Source organism: Scyliorhinus canicula, chromosome 5 (genome assembly GCF_902713615.1).
Source record: "Scyliorhinus canicula chromosome 5, sScyCan1.1, whole genome shotgun sequence".
Classification (NCBI taxonomy): domain Eukaryota; kingdom Metazoa; phylum Chordata; class Chondrichthyes; order Carcharhiniformes; family Scyliorhinidae; genus Scyliorhinus; species Scyliorhinus canicula.
In genome coordinates this window covers 211,396,411-211,422,626 of record NC_052150.1, presented here as the reverse complement: position 1 = coordinate 211,422,626, position 26,216 = coordinate 211,396,411, and the positions used below count along the sequence as shown (strand labels likewise).

The following is a 26,216-nucleotide window of genomic DNA, read 5'->3' as shown; positions in this document are numbered from 1 at the left end:
ACAGCCACACACACACGTGACAGCCACACACACACGTGACAGCCACACACACACGTGACAGCCACACACACACACGTGACAGCCACACACACACGTGACAGCCACACACACACGTGACAGCCACACACACACACGTGGCAGCCACACACGTGGCAGCCACACACACGTGGCAGCCACACACGTGGCAGCCACACACACACACGTGGCAGCCACACACACACACGTGGCAGCCACACACACACGTGGCAGCCACACACACACACGTGGCAGCCACACACATACACGTGGCAGCCACACAGACACGTGGCAGCCACACAGACACACGTGGCAGCCACACAGTCACACGTGGCAGCCACACAGACACACGTGGCAGCCACACACACACACGTGGCAGCCACACACACACACGTGGCAGCCACACACACACACGTGGCAGCCACACACACACACGTGGTAGCCACACACACACACGTGGTAGCCACACACACACACGTGGCAGCCACACACACACACGTGGCAGCCACACACACGTGGCAGCCACACACACACACGTGGCAGCCACACACACACACGTGGCAGCCACACACACACACACATGTGGCAGCCACACACACACCCACACACATACGTGGCAGCCACACACACACCCACACGTGGCAGACACACACACACCCACACACACGTGGCAGCCACACACACGTGACAGCCACACACACACACGTGACAGCCACACACACACACGTGACAGCCACACACACACACGTGACAGCCACACACACACACGTGACAGCCACACACACACACGTGACAGCCACACACACACACGTGACAGCCACACACACGTGACAGCCACACACACGTGACAGCCACACACACGTGACAGCCACACACACGTGACAGCCACACACACGTGACAGCCACACACACGTGACAGCCACACACACGTGACAGCCACACACACGTGACAGCCACACACACGTGACAGCCACACACACGTGACAGCCACACACACGTGACAGCCACACACACGTGACAGCCACACACGTGACAGCCACACACGTGACAGCCACACACACACACATACACGTGGCAGCCACACACACACACACACACACAAACCTGGCAGCCACACATTCACACACACACGTGGCAGCCACACACACACGTGGCAGCCACACACACACGTGGCAGCCACACACACACACGGCAGCCACACACACACACGGCAGCCACACACACACACGGCAGCCACACACACACACGGCAGCCACACACACACACGGCAGCCACACACACACTCGTGGCAGCCACAGACACACACACACTCGTGGCAGCCACACACATACACACAAACACGTGGCAGACACACAAACACACACACGTTGCAGTCACACACACAAAACACACACACACACGTGGCAGCCACACACACAAAACACACACGCACATGTGGCAGCCACACACACACGCGGCAGCCACAAACACACACACACGGCAGACACACACACACACACGGCACACAGACGTGGCAGCCGCGCGCGCACGTCACAGCCGCACACACACCTGACAGCCACACACACACCTGACAGCCACACACACACCTGACAGCCACACACACACCTGACAGCCACACACACACCTGACAGCCACACACACACCTGACAGCCACACACACACCTGACAGCCACACACACACCTGACAGCCACACACACACCTGACAGCCACACACACACCTGACAGCCACACACACACCTGACAGCCACACACACACCTGACAGCCACACACACACCTGACAGCCACACACACACCTGACAGCCACACACACACCTGACAGCCACACACACACCTGACAGCCACACACACACCTGACAGCCACACACACACCTGACAGCCACACACACACCTGACAGCCACACACACACCTGACAGCCACACACACACGTGACAGCCACACACACACGTGACAGCCACACACACACGTGACAGCCACACACACACGTGACAGCCACACACACGTGACAGCCACACACACACGTGACAGCCACACACACGTGACAGCCACACACACGTGACAGCCACACACACACAATCACAGCCACACACACACACGCATGTGACAGCCACACACACGCACGTGACAGCCACACACACGCACGTGACAGCCACACACACGCACGTGACAGCCACACACACGCACGTGACAGCCACACACACGCACGTGACAGCCACACACACGCACGTGACAGCCACACACACACACACACGTGGCAGCCACACACACACACACGTGACAGCCACACACACACACGTGACAGCCACACACACACACGTGACAGCCACACACACACACGTGACAGCCACACACACGCACACGTGACAGCCACACACACACACACGTGACAGCCACACACACACACGTGACAGCCACACACACACACACGTGACAGCCACACACACACGTGACAGCCACACACACACGTGACAGCCACACACACACACGTGACAGCCACACACACACACGTGACAGCCCCACACACGTGACAGCCACACACACACACACGTGACAGCCACACACACACACACACACACGTGACAGCCACACACACACACACGTGACAGCCACACACACACACGTGACAGCCACCCACACACACGTGACAGCCACACACACGTGACAGCCACACACACACATACACACACACACACACGTGACAGCCACACACACACGTGACAGCCACAGACACACACACGTGACAGCCACACACACACACACACGTGACAGCCACACACACACACACACGTGACAGCCACACACACACACACGTGACAGCCACACACACACACACACGTGACAGCCACACACACACACACACACACACACGCGACAGCCACACACACACGCGACAGCCACACACACACGCGCGCGCGCGCGACAGCCACACGCACGCGCGACAGCGACAGCCACACGCGCGCGAGACAGCCACGCGCACGACAGCCGCACGCACGCGAGACAGCCGCGCGCGCGACAGCCACACACACGCGCGCGCGCGCGCGACAGCCACACACACGCGCGCGCGACAGCCACACACGCGCGCGCGACAGCCACACCCGCGCACGCGACAGCCACACCCGCGCACGCGACAGCCACACCCGCGCACGCGACAGCCACACCCGCGCGCGCGCGCGACAGCCACACACGCGCGCGCGCGACGCACACACACGTGACAGCCACACACACGTGACAGCCACACACACACATACACACACACACACGTGACAGCCACACACACACACACACACATACACACACACACGTGACAGCCACACACACGCGACAGCCACACACACGCGACAGCCACACACACACGCGCGCGCGACAGCCACACACACACGCGCGCGCGACAGCCACACACACACGCGCGCGCGACAGCCACACACACACGCGCGCGCGCGACAGCCACACACACACGCGGGCGCGACAGCCACACGCGCGCGCGACAGCCACACGCGCGGGCGCGACAGCCACACGCGCGGGCGCGACAGCCACACGCGCGGGCGCGACAGCCACCCGCGCGGGCGCGACAGCCACACGCGCGGGCGCGACAGCCACACGCGCGGGCGCGACAGCCACACGCGCGGGCGCGACAGCCACACGCGCGGGCGCGACAGCCACACGCGCGGGCGCGACAGCCACACGCGCGGGCGCGACAGCCACACGCACGCGCGCGCGCGACAGCCACACGCACGCGCGCGCGCGACAGCCACACGCACGCGCGCGCGCGACAGCCACACGCGCGCGCGCGCGACAGCCACACGCGCGCGCGCGACAGCCACACGCGCGCGCGCGCACAGCCACACGCGCGCGCGCGCGACCGCCACACGCGCGCGCGCGCGACCGCCCCACACGCGCGCGACAGCCCCACCCGCGCGCGACAGCCACACGCGCGCGCGACAGCCACACGCACGCGCGCGCGCGACAGCCACACGCGCGCGCGCGCGACAGCCACACGCGCGCGCGCGCGACAGCCACACGCGCGCGCGCGCGACAGCCACACGCGCGCGCGCGACAGCCACACACGCGCGCGCGCGCGACAGCCACACACACACCGCGCGCGACAGCCACACACGCGCGCGTGCGACAGCCACACACGCGCGCGCGCGACAGCCACACACGCGCGCGCGCGACAGCCACACGCGCGCGCGCGACAGCCACACACGCGCGCGCGACAGCCACATACACGCGCTCGCGCTCGCGACAGCCGCACACACACGCGCGCGCGCGCGCGACAGCCGCACACACGCGCGCGCGCGCGACAGCCACACACGCGCGCGCGCGACAGCCACACACACACGCGCGCGCGACAGCCACACACACACGCGCGTGCGACAGCCCACACACAGCGCGCGCGTGCGACAGCCCACACACGCGCGCTGCGCGCGACAGCCACACACGCGCGCGCAGCGACAGCCACACAACGCGGCGCGGCGCGACAGCCACACACCGCGCGCGCGACAGCCACACACGCGCGCGCGCGACAGCCACACACGCGCGCGCGCGACAGCCACCCACGCGCGCGCGCGACAGCCACACACGCGCGCGCGCGACAGCCACACACGCGCGCGCGCGACAGCCACAACACCGCTCGCGCGCGCGACAGCCACACACACCGCGCGCCTGCAGCGAGACAGCCGCACACACACGCGCGCAGCGAGCAAGCGCGCACCAGCCCACACGCGCGCGCCGCGACAGCCCACACACACACCACGCGTGACAGCCCACACACACCGCGCGTGACAGCCCCCCACACACGCGCTGGACAGGCCCACAACACGCGCGTGACAGCCCCACACACGAGCGTGACAGCCCCAACACGCGCGTGACAGCCACACACACGCGCGTTGACAGCCCCACACACGACGCGTGACAGCCCCACACCACGCGCGTGACAGCCCCACACACGCGCGTGACAGCCCCACACACGCGCGTGACAGCCCCACACACGCGCGTGACAGCCCCACACACGCGCGTGACAGCCCCACACACGCGCGTGACAGCCCCACACACGCGCGTGACAGCCCCACACACGCGCGTGACAGCCCCACACACGCGCGTGACAGCCCCACACACGCGCGTGACAGCCACACACACGCGTGACAGCCACACACACGCGTGACAGCCACACACACGCGTGACAGCCACACACACGCGTGACAGCCACACACGCGTGACAGCCACACACACGCGTGACAGCCACACACACGCGTGACAGCCACACACACGCGTGACAGCCACACACACGCGTGACAGCCACACACACGCGTGACAGCCACACACACGCGTGACAGCCACACACACGCGTGACAGCCACACACACGCGTGACAGCCACACACACGCGTGACAGCCACACACACGCGTGACAGCCACACACACGCGTGACAGCCACACACACGCGTGACAGCCACACACACGCGTGACAGCCACACACACGCGTGACAGCCACACACACGCGTGACAGCCACACACACGCGTGACAGCCACACACACGCGTGACAGCCACACACACGCGTGACAGCCACACACACGCGTGACAGCCACACACACGCGACAGCCACACACACGCGACAGCCACACACACGCGACAGCCACACACACGTGACAGCCACACACACACACGTGACAGCCACACACACACACGTGACAGCCACACACACACACGTGACAGCCACACACACACACGTGACAGCCACACACACACACGTGACAGCCACACACACACACACGTGACAGCCACACACACACACGTGACAGCCACACACACACACGTGACAGCCACACACACACACGTGACAGCCACACACACACACGTGACAGCCACACACACACACGTGACAGCCACACACACACACGTGACAGCCACACACACACACGTGACAGCCACACACACACACGTGACAGCCACACACACACACGTGACAGCCACACACACACACGCGCGCGCGCGCGCGGGGGGGGGCGGCAGGGACACGCGCGCGCGCGGGGCGGCACGTCTATATACACACACACGCGGGGCGTGGCACTGCCACACACACACACACGCAGGGTGTGACACTGCCGCACACACACACACACACACACACACACACACACACACACACACACAAAAGGTGACACTGCCACACACACAGGCACAAAAGGTGACACTGCCACACACACACGCAGGGTGACACTGCCACACACACACGCAGGGTGACACTGCCACACACACACGCACAAACACAGGGGGTGACACCGCCCCACGCAGAGGGGGTGACACCGCCCCACGCAGAGGGGGTGACACCGCCCCACGCAGAGGGGGTGACACCGCCCCACGCAGAGGGGGTGACACCGCCCCACGCAGAGGGGGTGACACCGCCCCACGCAGAGGGTGACACAGCCCCCCCCCCCAATCCCCACACAAACACACGGTGACACAGCCCACACACACAAAGGGTGACACAACCCCACCCCCACACACACAGGGTGACACAGCCCCCCCCCCCCCCCCCGAGTGGGTGATACAGCCCTTCCCCCCCCCCAGAGAGGATGACATAGTTCCCCCCAGAGGGGGTGAAATAGTCCCCCTCCCACAGAGAGGGTGACACAGCCCCCCCCATCCCCACACACAGTGACACAGCCCACACACACACGCAAAGGGTGACACAGCCCACACACACACGCAAAGGGTGACACAGCCCACACACACACGGAAGGGTGACACTGCCCCCCCCCCACACACAGGGAGACACAGCCCCCCCCCTCCCCCACACACAGGGTGACATAGCCCCCCCCCCACAGAGCAGGTGATACAGCTCCTCCACCCCTAGAGAGGGTGACATAGTTCCCCCCAGAGAGGGGGACATAGTTCCCCCCAACAGAGCGGGTGACACAGCCCCCCCCCCCCCAACAGAGCGGGTGACACAGCCCCCCCCCACACAGAGGGTGACACATGGCCCCCACCCACACAGAGAGGGTGACACAGCCCCCCCCCCATCCCCACACAAACACACGGGGTGGCACTGCCCCCCCCCCCACCCCACACACAGGATGACACAGCCCACACACACACATAGGGTGACACAGCCCAGACCCCCCCCCACACACACACAGGGTGACACAGCCAGCCCCCCACCCACCCACAAACACACAGAGACGGTGACACAGCCCCTCCAGACACACACACACACACACACACACACACACAGAGGGGGTGACACCGCCCCACACAGAGGGGGTGACACCGCCCCCCTCATCCCCACGCAAACACACGGTGACAAAGCCCCACACCCCGCCCCCCCCACAGATAGGGTGACACAGCCCCCACCCACACAGAGAAGGTGACACAGCCCCCCCCCCCACACAGAGAGGGTGACACAGCCCCCCCCACACAGAGAGGGTGACACAGCCCCCCAACACACAGAGGGTGACATAGCCCTCCCCACACAGAGAGGGTGACACAGCCCCACACACACAGCCACACTCCGAGGGTGACACAGCTACGCACACAGCTACATAGAGAGGGTGACACAGCCACACAGAGGGGGATGACGTTGTTGAAATATGATATTATTGCTGTCACAAAGATCTTGAGGGAACGGCAGCTCAATATTCTGGGGTATAGAATCTTCAGTCGTGACGAGGAGGGGATCTAGTTGCAATATTGATCAAGGAGTCAATTCCTGCAGTAAGGAGGCTATCTTAGAAGGTTCCTCAAATGAGGCCATATGAGTAGAACCAGAACAAAAAGGGGCCAACCACATTGCTGGGAGTGTACTGTTGGTCCCAAACAGTCAGGCAGTGTTAGAAGAGCAGACATGTATGCAAATCTGAGAAATGCAACAATAACAGGGTAGTAATAGTAGGGGATATCACGTTTCCCGTATTAACTGGGATAGTCAAAGTGTGAAAGGCTTAGAGGGGGTGACCAGGTGTCCTTTTTATTTCAGTACGTAGGAGACCTGCAAGGGTGGGGGAACCTAGTTTTAGGGAATGACGTTGGGTAAGTAGTAGAAGTCTCAGTGGGGGGGCATTTTGGTGACAGTGACCTTTAACTCAGTAGGATTTAAGGTACAATACAGCACAGGAACAGGCCCTTCGGCCCTCCAAACCTGTACTAGTCATGGTATCACCCTTGGCCAAAACCCTGAAGAACAAAAGTTGTTATGGAAAGGGACAACGGTTCTGAACGGGGGAAAGGCCAATTTTTTAACAGGATAAGACAGAATCTGGCAAGAGTCGACTGGGAGCCGCAACTTGTAGAAAAATATACATCAGAGCAGTGGGAGTCATTCAAAAAGGAAATGGAGAGAGGGCAGCGCCAACATGTTCCCATAAAAATGAAGGGCAGGAGCAACAAGTACAGAGAATCAGAGATGACAAGGGATATCCAGGGTTGGATAAGGAAAAAAAAGGGAGGTTTACGGCAGATACAGACAGCTCAAAACAGCAGGATCCTAGAGGAATATAGAGTTAATTAAAAAATAAATTTGAAGAGCGAAGAGGGAGGCATGAAAAACACTGGCACATAAAAATGCAAATGTATTTTTTAAGTATATTAAGGGCAAGAGGATGACCAGGGAAAGAGGGCCCATTAGGGACCATAGTGGCAATGTGTGTGAGGAGAGCTGGAGAGATTGGGGAGATTTTAAATGAGTACTTTGCATTTGTGTTCACTATTGAGAAGGACGGTGTAGGTATAGAAATTGCGGTGTAGGTATAGAAATTGAGGGAGACTGTAATGTACCTGAACAAACTGACATTGAGAGGGAGGAGGTATTAACGGTTTTAGCAAACTTAAAAGTGGATAAATCCCCAGGCCCAGACGAGATGTATCCCAGATTGCTGTGAGAGGCAAGGGAGGAGATTACAGACAATTTTCAAATCCTCTCTAGCCACAGGAGATGTGCTGGAGGACAGCTAATGTGGTACCGTTATTCAAGAAGGAAAATAAGGAAAAAAACAGGAAATTACAGGTCAGTGAGTCTAACTTCAGTGGTAGGAAAACTATTGGAAAAAAATTGAGGGACAGAATTAATTATCACTTTTGAAGGCAAGGATTAATCAATGATAGTCAGTATGGCTTTGTCGAAGGGAGATCATGTCTTAAAAACTGAATTTTTTGAGGAAGTGACTTGCTGTGTAAATGAGGGTATTGCAGTTGATGTAGTCCACATGGACTTCAGTAAGGCTTTTGGCAAAGTCTCACATGCGAGACAGGTCAAGAAGATAGGCACCCATGAGATCCAGGGTAACTTGGATCCAAAATTGGCTTAGTGGCATGAGGCAGAAGGTGATGGTTGTTTTTGTGACTGGAAGTCTGTGTCCAGTGGTGTTCCGCAGAAATTGGTGTTGGGGCATTTGTTGGTTGTAGTGTATATTAAAGATCTGAATGTGAATGTAGGAGGTATGATGAGTAAGTCTGCAGATAACACAAAAATTGGTAGTGTGGTAAATAGTGAGGAAGAAGCCTTATTTTACAGGATGATATAGGCAGGCTGTTTAGATGAGCAGAACAGTTGCAAATGGAATTTAACCCTTCAAAGTGTGAGGTAATGCATTTTGGGAGGACTAACAAAGCAAGGGAATATACAAAGAATATAGAACCCTAGGAAATACAGAGGATCGGAGGCACCTTTGTGTGCATGTTCATAAGGCCTGAAGACAGCAGGACAACATTAACCTTCATTAACCGAGGCATAGAATATAAGAGCAGGGAGGTTATGATGGAACTGTATAAAATTCTAGTTGGGCCACAGGTGGAGTACTGTGCGCAGTTCCGGTCGCCACACTCTAGGAAGGATGTGGCGGGAACAGTTTATGGAGTTGGATGATCAGCCATGATCATGATGAATGGCAGAGCAGGCTTGAAGGGTTGAATGGTCAACCCCTGCTCCTATTTTTATAAGTTTCTACGGCTATGGTAATGCTATTGAATGTATGGGGAAGGGGGCTGTTAGACCCACTTTAGCTGGAAATGGTGATTACCTGGCACTTGTGTAGTATGAATGTTACTTGCCACTTATTAGCCCAAGCTTAAATGTTGTCCGCATCTTACAGCATGCAGGCATGGACTGCTTCAGCATCTGAGGAGCTATGAATGGTACTGAACACCACAATCACCAATCATCCCCATTTTTGCCTGCGTGAAATGAACCGACCAAACAGTTGAAGATGGGTGTGCCTAGGACACTATCCTGAGGAACTCCTATAGTTAAGTTCCGGAGATGAGATGATAAGCCTCCGGGAACTACATCCATCTTCCTTCGTTCTCGGTTTGAATCTCGTCAGGGGACAGTTGTGTCCTACAAACCCTGGATGGTAAATAGCCAGATTGGATTGGTCCTGCTTCTTGATGACAGAACATACCTCGGCAAATTTCAATTTTGTCACATAGATGCCATTGTTGTAGTGGCACAGGTATGGCTAATTCTCGAGCACAGGTCCTCAACACTACAGCAGATGTTGTCAGGCTGCACAGCTTTTGCTAAATCCAGTATGCTCAGCCATTTCCTCACATCACGGAGCGAATCAAATTGACAAGTCTGGATTCTGCTATGGTGGGGCATAGGAGGAAGCAGGGATGAGTCACCTACTCGGCATTACTGGCTAAAGATGTTAGCGAACGCTTCAACCTTGTCTTTTGCATTCCACCAGCACTAGCACCAGTCCAAATATGTGCGGGTTAGGTGGATTGGCCGTGATAAATTGCCCTTGGTGTCCAAATTGCCCTTAGCGTTGGGTGGGGTTACTGGGTTATGGGGATAAGGTAGAGGTGTTGACCTTGGGTAGGGTGCTCTTTCCAAGAGCCGGTGCAGACTCGATGGGCCGAATGGCCTCCTTCTGCACTGTAAATTCTATAAATTCTATGATAATGCTGGGGATGTTCTTGAAGACTCCTCCTCCCATCAGTTGTCTACCATCATTAATAGCCAGATGTGCACTGCAGAGCTTTGATCTGATCAGTTGCTGGTGGGATCATTTATTTGGCCATTGCATGCTAGTTCTGCTATTTATCATATATGAAGTCTGTGTTGCAGCTTCACAAGGTTGGCACTTCATTTTAAGCAACACACCTGCTGCTGCTCCAGGCATTCACCTTCTACATTCCTCATTGAAACAGGATTGCTCCCCAAGAAACAGTAGTGTGAGGGATACGTCAGGCTATGGATTCTGCAATCCAGCGTATCTCACACCTCACAAAACACTGCATATTTATTCACCAGAAAACATTCCTCCCACCCTGAAACATCAGTCTTCTTTATTACCAGTGTAAAGAATTGGAGAAAAAGTCTACATCTACTAATCAGACAACACTATTCCTTGGACAACATTCATTTCCTTTTTCTACATGATTATTTTCTCTATGACACTGTTCTTGTCCTGTGACCATCATGAAACCATGTAAACTACAACTCACCAATACACCAATAATTTTGAGTTGCAATTATTAGCAGAGTAAAACCTTGTTGTCTTATACCATGTTGTCAAGTTGACCGATTTTTAGATGTATCTAAACATATTATACATAAAAAGCCTTTAAATAACATTAATTCAACCTTAAACTGCAAAACTATCTGCATTCTAACATATTACAAGATAGTAACTGGATGATTGTGTGTCCAATAGATTGGATTGTTGCATTGGTGTGTCTGGTCAATAAGGCCTTTTGTAGTTTTTTAAAAAAGCTACACATAGTAAAATGGCATACAAAAGGTAGTACAATTCAAACGTGGCATATTATCTTTGCCAAATCAATCTAGTCTCTTCTCCCCCCTCCCCCCCTCCACGTTTTGAAGCATTGATGATTTAACAAGAGCGCCACAAATACCATTTAGTCAGGCATACATCCAGACCTTCAGCAGTGTTTTTAAAACAAACAGGTCAAAATAAAAATCAAGATTAAAAATAATAAATTTGATATGGGATAATGTTCTAAATGCTAATGTTAGCATCATAAAGTCCAGCTGTCAATTTGACAGTATGACAGTTCACTGAAAGCCTGTGAACGTCAAATGTGTGTGAAGTGGAAACTTCAAGTTACCTGGTGGAAATTGGCTCATGCCCATTCAAGAGGACAGGACAAAACAAAAAACGCCAGTTCAAAGTTCTTAAATGTCAAAGCAAAATCGAAAAAAAAACACATCTGACTTTTTTTCCCCCTTAAAACTCACTTAACTTAGGGTGTACACATTTCAGTAGGAAACCCACTCTGTTTAGAAAACAACTAATGGTGTGCAGTAAGCAACAAAAAAAAGTTTATTAAAAATTACTGCCATGCAAAAAAAAACCAGGCCCCCACCCAGGGCCGTGTGGATTCATTCTCGAATTGGCAGCTTAACTGCGGAGTTTGGACAGATCAGGGCTTTATCGTTTTCCCCACTAAATCAGCAGCCCCCCTCCCCCACATCTTACCGCAGCAAACCCTTCCAATATGATCAATAAATCCACATCTCCGTTTTGGGAAGGGAAGGGAAAGGGGAAGTGGGGGGGTTAAAAAGTTACGTTTTAAACAATTCCATTTGACAGCTCCTCGAATGCAGCTTCCTGGCTTTGTGTCTAGACGCATCTAACAATATAGGATATATATTATATGCATATATTAATGTGTGTGCGCGCGTTTCTCCCTTTCCCTTCCACCATCAACTCCACCCACACACTCCCCCCCCCCTCTCTTCCAGTCAACAAAATGGTGTTTAAAAACAAAATTGCCAGAGAGAGAAAAAAAGTGATGGCCATTCGCACGACAGCGGTGCATTGGGGTATATTGCAAGCTAATTTTTTTTTTGTAATATTTGCATTCATTCCCCTCCTCCTTCTCCCCCACACAGAGAGAGACACACACACACACAAAAGCGTATGTTTATATATAAAGTGATCCGTCTTCCCTTTTGCAAACCATGACTGAGCAAGTTACACAATGGCGACCGACCCCCCCCCCCCCCCAACCCAATCCATCTCCTTTCCCCAATGGCCTGAAAGGAGCCACGCAGCCACCTCGTCAATTTAACATGTATACATGGATATCGCCTCACAAAAATAAAACTTTAAAAGGGGGGGATAGAGAAGAGAGAAAGAAGAAACGAAAGAAACTCACCTTTTAAATCCTAGAAGAGCGGAGTTTTTGTGTTCATGACCTCAACTGTCATCGGGGTAAACGGTCGTTTTTTTTATTGTCGTTGAGGAGATTTTTTTCCCCCTTCTCTCTTTCCTCCTCGCGTTGTTTAAAATTATAATTTGACCAACTTGGGAAGCTGTCCAGAAAGCTCCGTCTCTCTCCCTCCTTTCGTCGTCGTCGCCGGTGTATATTTTAAAATAAGTTTGTGTGGGGTTTATTTTTTATCCTCAAAAATCGACCGCCAGCAGAAATTTATCCAGAGTCTTCGATGGATTTGGGGTGGGTTTTTTTGCCCCCTTTGCCCTCGATATCCTCCTCCACACCCCCCCAAAAAAAAACTCTGCTCCTCTTCTTGCCACGTCCTTTCCCCTCCTCAAAAAATTAATGTTGGAAAAGAAAAGCTGCTTCGAGCGTCGAGCCTTTTGTTGTTGTTGTTCCCTCTCCTCTCCAAAGACACTTTTATTATTTTTTTCCCCCTCCCCAAAGAAATCCACTCCACTGCTGCAGGAGAGGAGGTGGTGGTGGCTGAGGAGGAGGAGGAGGTGGGATGAAAACAAGACTTCCAAACGTCTCCTTTCGACGTTAAGTTTCCACACCACAAAAAAAAGGAAAAACTTTTGCGACGGGCACAAGAAGAAATCCGCACGGATAATAATAAGAGGCAATGAAGAGAGAGAGGGGGAGGGAAAAAAAAGAGAGAAACAGGAAGAGAGCAGCAGAGAGGTGAGAGAAATGTCTATCTGGTGTAAATCAAGAGGTTTCCTTCAAGTGTTGTGCGAACCCTCCTCCCAAATCCTCGCACAAGTCATGAGGGGAGGAGGGGTGGAAAAAAAAGAAGCCCCAACGCACGGCTGAAGTCTTAATCCAAAGGTGTCTGTGAGAAATATCCAGGCATATTATACGCAGCCTCCTTCCTTCTTCTCCTTCCCCCCCTCCCCCTAAGAAAAACAAAATGTTTTTGTTTTCTTGTATAAAGGCGACGCCGCTTGTATATCTCCCCACTCGAAGTCCTCGTCCGGGAGTCGGAAGGGGGTTTCTTTTTTTGGGGGAAAAAAAACTAAAAAAAAAACAAACGGACGCGATGCAAAGTTATTACATTACTCCATCATTGGTGGCCATCTTGGAAAGAGCCAGAGAACAACTCCCCCTCTTCCCCTTCCTCCTCCTCCTCCTCCTCCTGCACCTTCTGTCAGTCACAGCCCTCGCAGCAATTAGCACCTTCCACCCAGAGAGTTTGCCTCTCCCCTCCCTTCACCTCCCCCCCATGACACCCCTGCAGAAACAAAGAGGAGGGAGGGGGTGGGAACCTTCCTCTCACCCCCTTGCCCAGAAACACAGCAACTAACTGTCTTCAGTTCAGAGAGTGTGTGTGTGGTGGGGGGTTATTTTTTTTTGTCTCTGTATGTAGACTCGACCCATTTTGCCTTGCGCTAATTTCTCTGCCGGAATAACCAGGATGACCCCGGTGGAGCGATACACCAAGCCGGGCAAACTCAAAAAAGAAAAGACTTTCTCACCCAGCCATTAAGCCAAGTCGGCCGGTGGCAAAGCCCGGCCTGGATTTCCCCATCCCCACCCAATCCTCCTCGACCCAGCGGATCTGGAGCCTGAGCTCCCCCTTGTCAAACGCTCTGATGGACCGGCACACGTTTGTCAAGACGGCCTAAACATGGCAACGCAACACTGCTGTTTGCAAGTGTAGTAGTGAGTCGTTTACCTTTTTTAAATCGAGGAACATTTAAAACTCTTAACACCCCCCCCCCCCCTCCCATACACGCCAATATTGAACAAATTGACTTTGCGAAGCATTGCAAGTGCAGTAAGGTTGCCATGGTGGCGTGCGAGGTAGAAAGAAGCAGTTAAGTCACAACCTTTTTTAAAAATACAGTTTTTAAACGTTATGCTTTTCAATCTGCAGCGAAAGAGATGGGGAGGGGGGTATCTCGGTGGCCTTGGTGATCTCAGGAAAGAGATTAAAATTACAAATTAGGAAGACAAAAAGGAAACCGTACTTAAAATATCTGATGTGAAAATAAGTATTAAAGTGTTCTGCAGACACACGAGGTTAAAAAAAGAAGTGAGGTGGAGATGGGAGCACTGAGGGGTGAATATGATAAACTCAGGACGTAATATTGAAATGGCAGGGATATAGAATGTTTACTTGATCTCAGTTTTCATTGAGACAACACAAAAGAGAAACTGACAATGATAAATTAATATTGCAATGGTTAAGAAATAACTAATGACATCAGCCAAATTTAACAACTTGCATTTATATGGCGCCATTAATGTAGTATAATTCCCCAACGCATTTCACAGGAGCATTGTCACCACAAAATAGACAACCATGTGTATAAAGGGTGGGCGGTAGCACAGTGGTTAGCACTATTGCTTCACAGCGTCGGGGTCCCAGGTTCAAATCCTGCTTGGGGCATTGTCTGTGCAGAGTCTGCACGTTCTCCCTGTGTCTGCAGTGTTAATGTAAGCCTAATTGTGACACTAATAAAGATTATGTGTAAGTAAACAATAAGCTAACTGACCAGAAGTTAATCAAATAAGTGGTTTGACGGGCAGCATGGTGGCACAGTGGTCAACACTTTTGCCTCACAGCGCTGAGGATCCGGGTTCGATCCCGGCCCCGGGTCACTGTCATGTGGAATTTGCACATTTTCCCTGTGTAGTCGTGGGTCTCACCCCCACAACTCCAAAAGATGTGCAGGGTAGGTGGATTGGCCACGCTAAATTGCCCCTTAATTGGAAAAAATAATTGGGTACTCTAAATTTAACAATAAATAAATAAATAATTGGTTTGACAAAAAGTCATCCAGACTTGAAACGTTTGCACCCTTTTCTCTCCACAGATGCTGTCAGACCTGCTGAGATTGTACAATATTTTGTGTTTTTGTTTCAGATTCCAACATTCGTAGTAATTTTTGTAAGAATTGTTTTTTATGGAGCGCCTTACAGGAGGAGAGAGAACTAGGAGTATGGAGAGTTTTAGGGGAATTCCAGGACGTAAGGCCCAGGCAGCTTGTTGTGTATTAATGTTTGTTCCTAGTTGGAACAAGGCCACTTTAGGAGTGTGGTTGCATGATGTATTGATGACAGCATCGGCAGCGTGGGTCGGCTAACAGTCCGTCTATTCTAGCAGCTTGAGAGAAAATACTTTCCAATAAAGCTCTTGTTTGTTTTACACATTCTTGGTCTGCAAGCCTATTCTTTTTTTAAAAAACAAGGAAACAAGACAAGGTGGTTGATCCATGATATTAAACACCCGACAAAGAACTGCAGAAATCTGGTCGAGTAAGAAAAATCATCGATTCATGCTGCAACCATCCAAAAAGGATTACAATGGTAAAAATATTGCTACACCAAAGCTGGAAATGGAGGGATGCTGAATCATAGTAGCTGCCTTTGAAGGAACCAAAATTTAAACAAAGATTTTAGTAAAAACAGCATAAAGCTTACCACGTCCGCTGTTTGGAAAGTTCTGGAACAGTGCTCCTTCAAGTGTGAGTTGTAAGTAAAGTAACAAATACCCTGCAACAATTAATTGAGAAGAGGGGCGTTTTGCAACACCCCTTCCAAAACCCGGAAAGGAACAGGCTGAGCTCAGGGTTACCCTGTTTGAAAGAAAATAAAAACAAGGCAATGCTAAAAACTTCATGGCACATTGTGCTTCTGCAAACCTTCCCATAGTAAAAATGGTGGGATTTTGTAGCACGATGGAACCGTACGGTGAAGGCTCCAAGTACTGGAGCTCATACACTGAAAGATTCAAATACTTTGTCCAGGCGAACAAAATTGCAGTGGACATAGTGGTTACGACCTTCCAGAGCACGACGGGAAGGAAAACGTTCAACCTCCTGTGAAGTCTGGTGCATCCAGAAAAACCTGGCTTGAAAACTTACGGTGAAATAGTGGCGCTATTTCAGGGCCACATCTCACCTAAACCCTTGTTCATTGCCAAGAATTTCAGGTTCCACAAATGTAACCAGCAAGAAGGTGGATCAATCACAGTTTGTAGCTATTTCAAAGAAATAACTGAATTCTGGGAATTTAGAGACAGATTTGTGTGTGGGTTAAGAAGCAAAGTTATCCAGACAAGACAACAGAAAGCAACTTAGACCTAAAGAAGGCTTCAGAAGTCACAATCTCAATTGAACTAACAGGTAAGGAAACGCAACAATTAAACTCGAGCACTAAAGTCCATAAGGTATCGGCTGAAACCCAAACACTGACACAAGTTCGAAATTGCCATCGATATTCAAAAACTGAGCACGCAGCAACTGATTATTGGAGTAAAGGTGCAAAATGAAAGTATTGTGGTAAAAAAGGGGCACATTGAATGTGAGTGTTGGAGAAAGAAACAACAAGGTTTGAACGAGAAATATAAAAAGCAAGAACCAAATACAAAGTGAAAAATCGAATGGAGGGAAGATGAATATTCATGGTGACAATTTTCATGGTGATATGAAAAGGGTGTGAAAAAGGACCAGACTCAAAGTCAGATGACGAGCTGTTGTTGAGCGTACTGGCCATTGGGGGCTCAATGAGCCGTTACCGAATCACTCCTTTACTGGACAGACAACAGGTGAAAATGGAGGTGAATACTGACACAACCGTTTCATTGGTACAAAAAACCATTTATCAAAAGCTATTATGGGCGCTATCGTATCACAGTGGTTAGCACTGTTGTTTCACGGTGCCAGGGTCCCGGGTTCGATTCCCTCTTGGGTAACTGTCTGTGCGGAGTCTGCACGTTCTCCCCATGTCTGCGTGGGTTTCCTCCGGGTGCTCCGGTTTCCTCCTACTAGTCCCGAACGACGTGCTTGTTAGGTGAATTAGACATTTTGAATTCTCCCTGAGTGTACCCGAACAGCCAGAGTGTGATGACTTGGGGATTTTCACAGTAACCTCATTGCAGTGTTAATGTAAGCCTACTTGTGACAATAATAAGGATTATAGAACATAGAACAGTACAGCACAGAACAGTCCCTTCGGCCCTCGATGTTGTGCCGAGCAATGATCACCCCACTCAAACCCACGTATCCACCCTATACCCGTAACCCAACAACCCCCCCTTAACCTTACATTTTAGGACACTACGGGCAATTTAGCATAGCCAATCCACCTAACCCGCACGTCTTTGGACTGTGGGAGGAAACCGGAGCACCCGGAGGAAACCCACGCACACACGGGGAGGACGTGCAGACTCCACACAGACAGTGACCCAGCCGGGAATCGAACCTGGGACCCTGGAGCTGTGAAGCATTTATTCTAACCACCATGCTACCGTGCTGCCCATATTAAGGTGATATTATTATATCAGCTTAAAACCCTCAAAGATAATATTTAAAACCTATACCGGAGAAGTAGTGCCATTGATGGGGCTGTCTCAAGGTAAATGTGCAGCTAAGCGGACAGACTGCAGACTTGTCCCTGCACGGCAATAATGGGACAACCTGGCTGGAGAGAATCAAGCTAAACTAGGCCAAAATGAATTTCATGTCGGAGTCCGAAGTTGGCCCAACCAAAAGCCTAAAGGAACAGAAAGTAGCAGCTGCTGGAAAAGCTCTAAAAGCAGCTGTGGCCAAGGCTCAGGCTAGCTATGCTGGGACCAGTACAACAAAGGTTCAACATACTGTAACAAATGTGGTTCAGGATTGACAAAACAAAGGAGGAAGAACTAACAAAAGTGTCATTACTATCACAGAACTTACGAGGTGGCAACAATAAGAATCCCACTTAACCTCGCCAGTAAGGGCAGCATGGTAGCACAGTGGTTAGCACTGTGGCTTCACAGCGTCAGGGTCCCAGATTTGATTCCCGCTAGGTCACTGTCTGTGCGCAGTCTGCACGTTCTCCCCCTGTCTGCGTAGGTTTCCTCTGGATGCCCGGGGTTTCCTCCCACAGCCCAAAGAGGTGCAGATTAAGTGGATTGGCCATGCAAAATTGCCCTTAGTGTCCAAAAAGGTTAGGAGGGGTTATTGGGTTAAGGGGAAAGGGTGGAAGTGAGGGCTTAAGTGGGTCGGTGCTGACTCAATGGGCCGAATAGCCTCCTTCTGCACTCTATGTTCTGTGACTACGTCCTCCCGTGTTAAGGGTACATGGAACTCTAAACAATGTTTTAATTATCTCTTGTATAAAGTTGGCCAGTTTTGGTATCAAAGGGAGGAGACCAAGCAGGGATTTTCCATGTGTAAATAATAGTTTGCCGGGGAGTTAGAGCTGGGGGAACAGATAGAGGACGGGACATGGGCAGACGCCCTGGAGAGGGTTAACTCGTCGTCGTCATGTGCGCGACTAAGTCTCATTCAATTTAAGGTACTGCATAGAGCCCACATGACGGGGACAAGGATGAGTCGGTTTTTCGGGGGTGAAGACAGGTGTATTAGATGTTCGGGAAGCCCTGCGAATCATGCACATATGTTTTGGGCATGTCCGGCACTGGAGGAGTTCTGGAAGGGGGTGGCAGGGACGGTGTCGAGAGTGGTGGGGTCCAGGGTCAAGCCAGGATGGGGACTTGCGATCTTCGGGGTTGGGGTGGAACCAGGGGTACAGGAGGCGAGGGAGGCTGGAATATTAGCCTTTGCGTCCTTGGTGGCTCGGAGGAGGATCCTGATTCAGTGGAGGGACGAAAGGCCTCCGAGTGTTAACACCTGGTTAAACGACATGGCAAACTTTATCCAATTGGAAAGGATCAAATTCGCCCTGAGAGGGTCGGTGCAGGGGTTTTCCAGGCGATGGCAACCCTTCCTAGACCTCTTGGATCAGAGATAGAAACTGAGGCCATGACAGCAGCAACCCGGGAGGGGAGGGGAGGGCGGGAGGGGGGGAGGGGGGGGGGGGGGGAGGGGGGAAAACGACGAAGGAAGTACGGTAGCGGCGGTGGCACGGGCAAGGCCTGCCCGAGGACGCTGCTAGAAATGATAAGTTGGTCTGACTGTCGGTTCGCCGGCGGGGGGGGGGGGGGGGGGGGATGCGCGGGTAGGGGGGGGGGGGGGGGGATTCTTTTTCTCTTTCTTGTTAAGTAGGGGGGTTTGACTTTGTGTTGTTATAATTTAAATGTAAATGTAGGGGGGGTTAAAATGTTTGTATTTTGAAAAATTCAATAAAAATTATTTAAAAAAAAAAAAAAAAAATAATAGTTTGCCGTAATAAAACTTTGTTTCATTTAAAGTACTCAGTGTGGACTCCTTCATGGTCCACAAAAGGAAGATGCATATGGATGCTTTGCCAAAAATGAAGGTCAAAAGTATACTGAAAAATTCTGCTCTCTTTGTAAATTCCAAACCACAGAGGAACAAGAAATTGAGGTGCATGTTGAAACGCCTGAACATAAGGAAAGAACATTCAGTTAGGAAATGAGCTGCTCTCTGCCTTCAAGCATCAAGGGTCAATAAGAATTAAAATATTGCAGATTGTAAACAATGGCAACAACTGGAGCAAAAGGAGCCAACACAGAAACTCATGAAGGATATCTAGATGTGAGTTGCTCCAAATGAAAAGAGTTGGAGCTGCTCAGAGTGCTGTCTGCAACACCAATATTCCTTTCTTATTTCACTTTGTGCAGCAACATCTGAAGGCAAATGAACATGCCAACAACAACAAGAATTACCGTAACCTGACTTTGCTTAACAACCCAGCCCTAAAGGCTAAATTTGATGTGTTCCTAAAGGACGATAACCCTTTTGGAAATCCTCAGGAGCAACAGTTTCACCTGGAGAGGTGAGAAGTTTCATTCCAGAAATTAGACCTAAAACGGAAGGGTGAGTGCAGCAAGAATGAAACATCGAGGGGAGAGACGCAGGGTCTGACAGAGGCATGTCACAATCTGGAGAAGGCACCGCAGAGGCTGTGCCACAAGACAATGGTAAAGGAGACCTGACATGAGAAGCACGGTGGCGCAGTGGTTAGCACTGCTGCCTCATGGCGCCGAGGTCCCAGGTTCGATCCAGCTCTGGGTCACTATCCGTGTGGAGTTTGCACATTCTCCCTGTGTTTGCGTGGGCTTCCCCCCCACAACCCAAAGGTGTGCAGAGTAGCTGGATCGGCCATGCTAAACTGGCCCTTAATTGGGGGAAAAAATAAATTGGGCACTCTAAATTATAAAAAAAGAGACCTGATATATTTTTGTTAATCTTTATTGTCCCAAGTAGGCTTACATTAACACTGCAATGAAGTTGTCTTGAAAAGCCCCTAGTCGCCACATTCCAGCGCCTGTTCGGGTACATGGAGGGAGAATTCCAAATATCCAATTCACCTAACAACACGTCTTTCGCCTCTTGTGGGAGGAAACCGGAGCACCCGGAGGAAACCCATGCAGACACGGGGGGAACATGCAGACTCCGCACAGACAGTGAGCTGGGAATCGAACCTGAGACCCTGGCGCTGTGAAGGAACAATGCCAACCACTGTGCTACCGTGCAGCCCAATATGCAGGCTAAGTTAGCGGCCAGCGCAGCGGTTGGTAATGAAAAAACAGATCAACAGCCTGGGTAAGAATGAAAGAGGCTGGAAACAGAGCTTGAGTGAAATCGGAGACCTCCAACACCCGCAGAACATCAGCTCCACCTTATCCCAGCTAAGATCTATCCTGGATGTACCACGTGCAGCAGTGCGAATGAAAGTGGTTAGCCTCTGAAGTGAAAGCTCTGAAAAAGCAGCTAAATCAGGTTTTGCGACGTGAGAACAGGGCTAAACGCCATGTTTTTCAGCAAGGTCAGGAAGTATTGGCAAGGAGCTATGCCACCAGTGAGAAGTGGATACCTGCCATCATCTTGGCACAGACAGGACTCCTACACTGTTCTAACTCGGGATGGTGGTGTGTGTAGACTGATCAACTTTTAGCAGCTAGAACAAGGTTGCAATAGACAGAGTCAACCGAGAGTCCTCAACAAACTACCAAGTGAAGATCTGTACATAGCTGAGAACCTGACAATACCGAAAACAACTGTGGAAGACAGGACCTCACTGGAGGACATTTTAACACTGAGTCAACCTAAAAATCCTACATTGGGTTAAGACAACAACGAACAACGTCCAAACTTCACCAATAACACCACCGGTTACAGTCAACACAGAAAAGCAGATGCCTGAGGTTTGCTGACAACCACACAGGAATCAACGTCCTCCAGGACATCTAACTTACCAGTGGCGTGCAGAGGTCTGGTGATGCCCGGGGCAAATCTTGATTGTATGCCCCAAAGACTCAAGTATAAGGCCTAATATACTGAGAAATATTATGAGAAAGGAAAACATTTTGAATATAACTTCCCGTACCAGCCTCCTGAACAGGCGCCGGAATGTGGCGAATAGGGGCTTTTCACAGTAACTTCAGTGAAGCCTACTTGTGACAATAAGTGATTTTCATTTCAATGTAGATGATGTTCTAAACCGCTGTGTGCAGAGAGCAGTGAATGGTCTCTCCCCAGTGTGAACTCGCTGGTGTCTCAGCAGTTGGGGTGAATGACTGAATCCCTTACCACACAGAGGGCAGGTCAATGGCTTCTCACCTGTATGAACTCACTGATGTCTCAGCAGGATGGATGGCTGAGTGAATCCCCTCCCACACACACTGCAGGTGAACGGCCTCTTCCCGGAGTGAACTCTCTGGTGTGTCAGCAGGTTGGTTAATTGAGAGAATCTCTTCCCACACACAGAGCAGGTGAACAGCCTCTCCCCAGAGTGAACTCGCTGGTGTGTCAGCAGTTGGGGTGAATGACTGAATCCCTAATCACACTCAGAACTGAGGGAGTGCTGCACTGTCAGAACAGCCTTCTTTCAAATAAGTTGTTAAACTGAGGCTCTGTCTGTCCCTATTAGGTGGATGTTGAAGATCCCACAGCCACTATTTTGAAGAAGAGCAGGGGAGTTACCCCCGTGTCCTGGTCAATACTAGGGGCTTTTCACAGTAACTTCATTTGAAGCCTACTTATGAAATGAAAATCGCTTATTGTCACATTCCGCATTCGCCACATTCCAGCGCCTGTTTGGGGAGGCTGTTACAGGAATCGAATCGTGCTGCTGGCTTGCCTTGGTCTGCTTTCAAAGCCAGCAATGTAGCCCTGTGCTAAACAGCCCCTGACAATAAGCTATTTTCATTTCATTTCATGTGTCAAACTGAGGGAGCAAAGGATGTCAATATTTTTAAGAGAGAGACCTGGGCCAAGCTTTCCAGAGTCTGAACCCTCCCTGGATTCACTTCCTTTCCCTTCAGTTGCTGCAAGTGACCAATTGATGGTCAGAATGAAAAAAGAAATGGAAAGGGGGAGAAAAGAAAGTGTTTTACTCACAGATGTTGGAGACAGGAGGAAGATTCCGTCGGTGTGAAAGCTCAATTATCACTCACACAAAGCCTGCGCTCTGATTGGCTGGAACATAGAACATAGAACGATACAGCGCAGTACAGGCCCTTCGGCCCTCGATGTTGCACCGACATGGAAAAAAACTAAAGGCCATCTAACCTACACTATGCCCTTATCATCCATTTGCTTATCCAATAAACTTTTAAATGCCCTCAATGTTGGCGAGTTCACTACTGTTGCAGGTAGGGCATTCCACGGCCTCACCACTCTTTGCGTAAAAAACCCACCTCTGACCTCTGTCCTATATCTATTACCCCTCAATTTAAGGCTATGTCCCCTCGTGATAGCCACCTCCATCCGCGGGAGAAGGCGCTCGCTGTCCACCCTATCTAACCCTCTGATCATTTTGTATGCCTCTATTAAGTCACCTCTTAACCTTCTCTCTAACAAAAACAACCTCAAGTCCATCAGCCTTTCCTCATAAGATTTTCCCTCCATACCAGGCAACATCCTGGTAAATCTCCTCTGCACCCGTTCCAAAGCTTCCACGTCCTTCCTATAATGAGGCGACCAGAACTGTACGCAATACTCCAAATGCGGCCGTACTAGAGTTTTGTACAACTGCAACATGACCTCATGGCTCCGGAACTCAATCCCTCTACCAATAAAGGCCAACACACCATAGGCCTTCTTCACAACCCTATCAACCTGGGTGGCAACTTTCAGGGATCTATGTACATGGACACCATGATCCCTCTGCTCATCCACACTACCAAGAATTTTACCATTAGCCAAATATTCCGCATTCCTGTTATTCTTTCCAAAGTGAATCACCTCACACTTCTCCACATTAAACTCCATTTGCCACCTCTCAGCCCAGCTCTGCAGCTTATCTATGTCCCTCTGTAACCTGCAACATCCTTCCGCACTGTCTACAACTCCACCGACTTTAGTGTCGACTGCAAATTTAGTCACCCATCCTTCAGCGACCTCCTCTAGGTCATTTATAAAAATGACAAACAGCAACGGCCCCAGAACAGATCCTTGTGGTACGCCACTCGTAACTGAACTCCATTCTGAACATTTCCCATCAACTACCACTTTCTGTCTTCTTTCAACTAGCCGATTTCTGATCCACATCTCTAAATCACCCTCAATCCCCAGCCTCCGTATTTTCTGCAATAGACGACCGTGGGGAACCTTATCAAACGCTTTACTGAAATCCATATACACCACATCAACTGCTCTACCCTCGTCTACCTGTTCAGTCACCTTCTCAAAGAACTCGATAAGGTTTGTGAGGCATGACCTACCCTTCACAAAACCATGCTGACTATCCCTAATCATATTATTCCTATCTAGATGATTATAAATCGTATCTTTTATAATCCTCTCCAAGACTTTACCCACCACAGACGTTAGGCTCACCGGCCTATAGTTACCGGGGTTATCTCTACTCCCCTTCTTGAACAAAGGGACCACATTTGCTATCCTCCAGTCCTCTGGCACTATTCCTGTAGCCAATGATGACCTAAAAATCAAAGCCAAAGGCTCAGCAATCTCTTCCCTGGCTTCCCAGAGAATCCTAGGATAAATCCCATCAGGCCCCGGGGACTTATCTATTTTCACCTTGTCCAGAATTGCTGGACCACAGTGTCTCCGGTCCTCAATCTTTTTTCATTGGTCAACATCTCAGCACACAGATCAGGGGGCGGGGCCTTTCCCTGCATGTGAGGAGCTCTGATTGGCTGGAGAACCACAGTCCCTCCGGTCCTCAATCTTTTTTCATTGGTCAACATCTCAGCACGCAGATCAGGGGGCGGGGCCTTTCCCTGCATGTGAGGAGCTCCCCCTCCCTTAGACATGCGCAGTCCCGGGCCGCCCGCCCGCGCGGCAGATAGAGCGGTTTCCCCACCGCGGGGGAGTCTGGGAGCGCAGTCACCTCACCCTGACACAAGGTACATGTCGGTAGTCACTGGATTTGATTGTGACGCCCCCCCCCCCCCCCCCTTAGCAAAACAATTTGTTAAATTCAGGTGGAAAAATTTAGGCATCTGGGTGACATTGGGGAGAGCAATAGCCTCTGATTGATGCCCCCATCCAATGAATGCCCGGGGCCAACGCACCGTCGCCCCCCCCCCCCCCCATCTGCACGCCACTGTAACTTACTGACTGGTGTATTTGTTACTTGTTCATATTGTAAATTTTGATTGTTAACATTATACTGTGCTTCATTGCAGGAATCTCTGATGTAAAAGGGGAGGAAAGTGTTGAGTATTCATGTTTGTTCCCAGTTGGAACAAGGCTACTTTAAGAATCTGATCACCTTACATATTGATAATATCATCAGCAATTGGGCCGGCTAACTGTCAGTCTATTCTAGCAGCCTGTGAGAAAACACCTTTCCAATAAAGCTCTTGTTTGTTTTGTACCTCTGGGTGGTCTGCAAGTCTTGTCTTCAAAAATGCCACACCGCTGAATCTGCAAACAATGGAGCAACTAAAATCAGGGCTGAGCTAGAGGTCAGGTTTGGAGAAGCACGGATAACTCAGAGGGTTATAAGCAGGGCTGGAGGAAGTTACAGAGATGAGGAAGGGCAAGGCCATGGAGGGATTTGAAAACAAGGATGAGAATTTTAAATTTGAGATCTTGTCAATGTATATCAAAGAACACAAGAGTGATGGGTGAACAGAGTTGCAGCAAGTTAGGATAAGGACAGCAGCATTTTGGATGACCTCACGTTTACAGAGAG

The 26,216-nt window shown here is 51.1% G+C and overlaps 1 protein-coding gene and 1 long non-coding RNA gene across 2 annotated transcripts in view; one reads left to right on the top strand and one right to left on the bottom strand.

Moving 5' to 3' along the window:
- The window catches only part of kmt2ca (lysine (K)-specific methyltransferase 2Ca), a 537,383-nt gene extending 523,205 nt beyond the window's left edge, over positions 1–14,178 (bottom strand). The window contains exon 1 of the mRNA XM_038798420.1: positions 13,134–14,178. The gene's annotated coding sequence lies outside the window, so the exon portion shown is untranslated. The remainder of the gene's footprint in view (positions 1–13,133) is intronic.
- Positions 14,179–14,307: 129 nt separating this feature from the next.
- LOC119966548 lies at positions 14,308–16,351 on the top strand. Its single transcript, XR_005460793.1, has 2 exons — positions 14,308–14,858; positions 16,016–16,351. It is a non-coding gene; the product is annotated as an uncharacterized LOC119966548 (long non-coding RNA).
- Positions 16,352–26,216: the final 9,865 nt, after the last annotated feature.